Source organism: Budorcas taxicolor, chromosome 15 (genome assembly GCF_023091745.1).
Source record: "Budorcas taxicolor isolate Tak-1 chromosome 15, Takin1.1, whole genome shotgun sequence".
Classification (NCBI taxonomy): domain Eukaryota; kingdom Metazoa; phylum Chordata; class Mammalia; order Artiodactyla; family Bovidae; genus Budorcas; species Budorcas taxicolor.
This window is the reverse complement of record NC_068924.1, coordinates 1,048,744-1,055,021: the sequence shown is the minus strand read 5'-3', so window position 1 is coordinate 1,055,021 and position 6,278 is coordinate 1,048,744.

The following is a 6,278-nucleotide window of genomic DNA, read 5'->3' as shown; positions in this document are numbered from 1 at the left end:
CTGTTCTCTGGGGGTGAGTGGCAAACCCATATGACACAGTGTGAACCTAGGCATTCTATAAGCAGAGCTCTTAGGAAGGAGACTCAGGTGCAGGTTTTCCTTCAGAAAAGTAACTTGCTTGCCTTAAAAATGGTTGGTAGTGAAGTGAAAATCAGAACCAAAAGTGTTTTTGTAGGTGGCTCCAGAGTGAAACATCCTAGGATTTAAAGGGTGAGTAAACTGTTTGGCCAGCATTCCACAACTGGCAAGTTCACACCCAGCATATTAAAACCTGACACTGTACCAGAGTTGGAAGTACTTACTCGAAACTAACTGAAACATTTCCATGAAGGAAGTGGTGTGAACTGATTGATCTCTTATTGTGAGTGGCCTACACCTAGAAGATATTATGAACATAGGTGTTCTATGGGCAGAGCTCCAGATAAGGAGATCCAAGCACAGTGTTATTTCAGAAAAGTCATAAGTAAGCTACCAACATTGATGGTAGTGAAGAGAGAATCAGCACCCAAACTAGTTTTTGCTAGTTTCAGTGTTTTCTCAAACACTGAAAGTATTTTCCTAGGTGGGTTTGAGAATGACACATTCTTGCTTTCACAGGACAAGAGCAGAGTTTTTGCTGCTGCTGCTGCTAAGTCACTTCACTCATGTCCGACTCTGTACGACCCCATAGATGGCAGCACACCAGGCTCCCCTGTCCCTGGGATTCTCCAGGCAAGAACGCTGGAGTGGGTTGCCATTTCCTTCTCCAATGCATGAAAGTGAAAAGTGAAAGTGAAGTCGCTCAGTCGTATCTGACCCTCAGCGACCCCATAGACTGCAGCCTTCCAGGCTCCTCTGTCCATGGGATTTTCCAGGCAAGAGTACTGGAGTGGGGTGCCATTGCCTTCTCCTAGCAGAGCATAATTGCCAGTTTCACACTCAGCAAATTTCCCTGCAGTGTCTTTGCACTGAAAATACTCACTTGAGTCAAACAACCTCTTGACAGTGAAAGTGGAGTGACCTGGTTGTTCTCTGTGGGTTGAGCTGCATAACCATACAAGGAATTATGAACCTAGTCATTCTAGAAGATGAGCTGTTAGGAAGGAGATCTGAGCACCGTGTTTCAGTCAGAAAATTCACTTGCTTGCACCAGGAATTGACTGTAGTGAAGAAAGAATCAGAACCCTAAATGCTTTCCCAGGTGGGTTTGAGAGTGAAACAGTCTAGATTTCACAGGGTGAGAGCAATGCTTTTGTCAGCAGAACTCAAATGGCATGTTCACACCCATCATACCTCCCTGCTGTGTCCCAGCCCTGAAAATACACACTTAGCACTAACTGAAGCTTTCCATAATGGTTGAACTGATTTCTCTCTGTGTGGTGCGTGGTATAAACATAAACACATTAACAATGTTGGTGTTCTATGATTGAGCTCCTAGTGTGGCTATCCAAAAGCATTGTTTCTTTTAGTAGAGTTACTTCCTTGCACTTATGGACTGTAGTGAAGTCAATTACCCAAGGAAAACAAGCACTCAAGCTCTTTTCCTAGGAGGGTTTGAGAGTGAAACACTCTGGCTTTCAAAGGGGGAGAAAACAGTTTTTGCCTGCTGACTATAAATGGCTGAGTCAGACCCCTCATGCTCCTCTGCAGTCTCACAGCACTAGAAATATACATTTGGTACAGACTGAACCTTTACAATTAGAAAGCTATGTGAAACGTTCTCTATGTAGTTAGTGGCAAACCCATATGACAGAGTAGGAACCTACGTGTTCTATAAGAAAAGCTGGTAGTAAGGAGAGTCAGGTAGATTTTCCTTTCAAAAAGTTACTAAGAACTGACAGTAATGAAGTGAGAATCAAAGTGTTTTTGTAAGTGGCTTCATAGTGAAACATTCTAGGATTTACAGGGTAAGTACACTGTTTATGCTTAGGCTTCTACAACTGGCAAGTTCACACTGGCATATTTCCTTGCAGTGTCCCAAACATGAAACTACTCACCCGGAACAAACTGAACCTTTCCACAAAGGAAGTGGTGTGAACTGGCTGATCTCTGTGTCATGTGTGGCATAGCCCTAGAATATTCTATGAACCTTGGTGTTCCATGGGAAGAGGTCCTAGTAAGGAGATCCATATAGAGTATTTCTTCAGAAAAGTCAAGAGCTAACGACCAAAATTGATGGTAGTGAAAGTGTTTATTCAAGCACTGAAAGCTTTTTCTCAGGTGGATTTGAGAATGACACATTCTTGCTTTCACAGGATGAGAGCAGTTTTGGCTAGTAGACCCCAATTGTCATGTCCACACACATCATGTTTCCTTACAGTCTCTCAGCACTGAAAATACACACTTGAGTCAAACAACCTTCTGATAGTGGAAATGGTGTGAACTGATTGTTCTCTGTGTGTGAAGTTGTGTAACCAAACAAGCCATTATGAACCTAGGTGTTCTATGAGATGAGCTCTTAGTAAGGTGTTTCGTCAGAATAGTCTCTTGATAGTGACAAAAAATCGACCAGAGTGAAGGGAGAATCAGCATGCAAAGTGTTTTCCTCGGTGGGTTTTTAAAATGTTACATTCGAGTTTTCACTGTATTCAAGCAGTGTTTTTGCTAGCAGACTCCAATTGGCAGGTTCACACCAAGAATAAATCCAAGCAATGTCCCAGCACTGAAAACAGACACTTGTGTCAAACCCAACCATTCCATGAAGGAAGTGGTGTGAACTGGTTCTTCACTGGGTATTTAGTGGCATAACCATAAAAGATGTTCTATAAGCAGAGTTTGTAGTAAGGAGACACAGGCAGTTTTTCCTTCAGCAACTTAACTTGCTTGCACTAAAAATTGACAGTAGTGAAGTGAAAATCAGCACCCAAAGTGTTTTTGTAAGTGGCTTCAGGGTGAAACCTTCTAGAATTTATAGAGTGAACACACTATTTTGCCAGCAGTCCACAACTGGTAAGCACACACCCAGCCTATTTCCTGAAAGTGTCCCAGAGTTGGAAGTACTCACTCTGAACAAACTGAACCTTTCCAAGAGGGAAGTGGTGTGAAGTGGTTGATCTCCGTGTCGTGATTCGCATATGCCTACAACGCATATGAACCTAGGTGTTCTATGGGCAGACCTCCTAGTAAGGAGATCCAAGTACAGTGTTTCTTCAGAAAAGGCATGCATTGGCCAGAAAAGTTGATGGTTGTGAAGACAGAATCAGCACCCAAAGTGTTCTTCTCAAACACCCAAATTGTTTTCCTCAGTGGGTTTGAGAATGACACATCTTGCTTTCACAGGATGAGAGCAGAGTTTTTGCTAGCAAACCCCAATTGCCAGGTTCACATCCAGCATGTTTCTTTGCAGTGTCTCAGCACTGAGAATACATACTTGAGTCAAACAACCTTTTGATATGGAAGTGGGGTGTACTGGCTGATATCTATGTGATGAGCTTCCTAACCATACTAGGCATTATGAACCTGGGTCTTCTATGAGAAGACCCTATATTAAAGCAATCAAAGCATGGTATTTCTTCATAGGAGTCACTTGATGGCAACGAAAAATTGACTTGAATGAAGGGAGAATCACTACCCAAAGTGTTTTCATCAGTGGGTTTTGAGAATGCCACATGAGCTTTCACAGAATTCGATCAGTGTTTTTGCTAGCAGACCCCATTTGGCAGGTTCACACTGAGAATAAGTACCTGCAATGTCCCATCACAGAAAATATACACTTGGGTCAAACCAAAACTTTCCCACAAATGAACTGGTGTGAACTGGTTTTTCACTGGATGTTTAGTGGCATAACCTTTATACAAGTGTTCTATAAGCAGAGCAGAGTAAGGAGATGCAGGCACAGTTTTTCCTTCAACAAAGTAACTTGCATGCATTAAAAATTGATGATAGTGAAGTGAAAATCAGCACCCAAGGTGTTTTTGTAAGTGGACTCAGGGTGAAACCTTCTATTATTTGTAGGGTGAACACACTGTTTTGCCAGCAGTCCACTACTGGCAAGTTTATACCCAGAATATTTCCTGAAAGTATCCCAGAGTTGAAAGGACTCATTCAGAGCAAATTGAACATTTCCACGAAGCAAGTGGTATCAACTGATTGTTCTCTGTGCAGTGACAGCCTTAACCATATATTACACTTTGAATCTAGCTTGTTCTTGGTGATGAGAATTTAGTAAGGAGATCCAAGCACAGTGTTTCTTCAGAAAAGCAACTTGCAGGTGATAAAAATTGACTGGAGATGAAATCAGCACCCAAAGTGTTTTCCTAGGTGGTTTTGACAGCACAGTCCAGCATTCACAGGGTGAGAGGAGTGTTTTGGCCAGCAGAACTCAAATGGCAGATTCACACCCATCATACTGCCCAACAATGTCTCAGCCTTGAAAATACCAACTTTGGACAAACTGAACCTTTCTACAAAAGAAGCAGTCCAACTGATGTTCTCTGTGTCGGGCATGGCAGAAAAATAAACGCATTATGAATGTCAGAGTTCTATGAGATGAATTCCTACTATGGAGATCGAAGCACATTGTGTCCTTTCATAGTGTCACCTCCTTGCATTAACTGCCTGTAGTGAAGAGAAAGTCAGCACCCAAGTTCCTTCCCTAGGGGGGTTTGAGAGTGAAACAGTATTAGCTTGCAAAGTGTGAGAAAACAGCGTTTGCCTGCTGAACCTAAATGGCTGAGGCATACCCCGCATACTCCTCTGCTGTCTTGAAGCACTGGAAATGAACAGTTAGTACAAACCGAACCTTTGCGTTTAGAAAATTATGTGAACTCTTCTCTATGTGGTAAGTGGCCAACCCATACGACACAGTAGGAGCCTAGGTGCTCAATAAGCAGAGCTGGTAGTAAGGCCAGTCAGGCAAATTTTACTTTAGAAATACTACTTGCTTGCACTAAACATTGATGGTTGTGAACTGAGAATCAAAGTGTTTTTGTAAGAGGCTTCAGAGTGAAACGTTCTTGCATTTACAGGGTGAGCACACTGTTTATGCCAGCAGTCCATAAATGGCAAGTTCACAAAACCAGCGTATTTCCTGGCACTGTCCCAAACGAAACTACTCACTTGGAACACACTGAACCTTTCCACAAAGACAGTGGTGTGCACTGGTTCATCTTTGTGTCGTGAGTGGCATAACCCTACAATGGGTTATGAACCTAGGTGTTCTGCGGGTAGAGCTCCTAGTAAGGAGATGAAAGCAGAGCATTTCTTCAGAAAAGTCACGGCCAGGTGACCAATATTTATGGTAGTGAGGGATCATCACTACTACCCAAAGTGTTTTCTCAAACACCCAAAATGTTTCCCTAGGTGGGTTTAAGAATGACACATTCTTGCTTTCACAGGATGAGAGCAGACTTCTTGCTAGCAAAGCCCAATGCCAGTTTGACACCCAGCATGTTTCCTTGTAGTGTCTCAGCACTGAAAATATACACTTGAGTCAAACAACCTTGGATGATGGAAGTGGAGTGACCTGGTTGTTCTCTGTGTGTTGAGTTGAAATAATCATACAAGGAATTATGAACTTAGGTGTTCTAGCAGATGAGCTCTTGGGAAGGAGATCCAAGCACCCACTGTGCTTCAGCCAGAAAATTCACATGCTGCATCAGGAACTGATAGTAGTGAAGAAAGAGTGTTTCATACTAGGAATTCTTCAGCGTGTTCTCCAGAGTGTTCTCCCAGGTGGGGTTGAGAGTGAAACAGTTTAGCCGGCCAGGCTCCTCTGTCCATGGGATTCTCCAGGCAAGAATACTGGAGTGGGTAGACACTCCCTTCTCCAGGGGATCTTCCTGACCTAGGGAATCAAACCAGGGTCTCCTGCACTGAGGCAGATGCTTTACCAGCTGAGCTACCAGGGAAGCCCTTTCTCCTAATAATAGTAAATTTTTATAAACTCAAACACTACTGTAAATTGACTACATAAAAATAATCTTAAAGAAAATGGAAAATAAAGAAAACTGAATTTTTGTTATGATTATTTGATAAACTGGTGATACCGAGATAGTAACACTCATATGTGAAAAGCGGTAATGTTTCTGTAAACAGTTCAAAGAAAATAAACTCAATGTGCACCAAACGATATCTTCTTTAATCAACTCTACAAAGATAAAAGGTGGTAGAATCACAAAGACATGCTTGAAACTTATCTCCATCTCTCACTAACTGCATGACAATTTACTTAACCTCCATAAGCCCACTTCCCCGTATATACAATGGCATCCTATCTCTGAGAGTTACTGTGAGGCTCACATGAAGCAATGTATGTGAGTCCTACAGTACAGCCTGCACCCAGTCAGTCATTATTATCA